Source organism: Penaeus monodon, chromosome 21, assembly GCF_015228065.2.
Source record: "Penaeus monodon isolate SGIC_2016 chromosome 21, NSTDA_Pmon_1, whole genome shotgun sequence".
NCBI classification, from domain to species: domain Eukaryota; kingdom Metazoa; phylum Arthropoda; class Malacostraca; order Decapoda; family Penaeidae; genus Penaeus; species Penaeus monodon.
The window spans coordinates 7,633,938-7,634,407 of NC_051406.1; the positions used below are offsets into that span (position 1 = coordinate 7,633,938).

Here is a 470-nt window from a genome sequence, read left to right on the forward strand (position 1 = left end):
ATAAGAATAGTTATGCACCTCATTCTCAAGTATACATCAACTTCCTAACAGCTGATCCCCTCCATAATGATACAGATATAACAAAATGCAATGGTAAGCGTTACTAATACTTACAAGTTGTGATTTCCAGTCTGTCCACGGAGAAAGCCGGTCCACACTATATATATGACAAAGACTACCGTCAGTCACCTGCGAATTTTCTCCTGTATTCACAGTGAACCCGATTCCACATACTTTCATTCACACTCGATTTTCTTGTTATTTGCCTTAGCTTGTAGAATTGATAAAAGGTTTGAATACAAATGGAAAAGTGACAACACTTCCAGCAATAGCTGGCAACGACTGACGTAAATGAATTTCTTGGAAAATCGTTTCTAACAGATAAATCGGTCGGATTTTTTTTTCTTTTCCAAACAGACAACGAAAACAAACTGGAAATCTATCTTTTTGTAGAGAGAAAAATAAAGATA

At 36.0% G+C, this 470-nt stretch overlaps 1 protein-coding gene across 1 annotated transcript in view; it reads right to left on the minus strand.

The window, feature by feature from the left end:
- Positions 1–202, minus strand: part of LOC119586151 (leukocyte elastase inhibitor A-like) — a gene marked incomplete in the record, with an annotated part of 3,391 nt that extends 3,189 nt beyond the window's left edge. The window contains 1 exon segment of the mRNA XM_037934848.1: positions 115–202.
- Between the last annotated feature and the right edge of the window lie 268 nt (positions 203–470).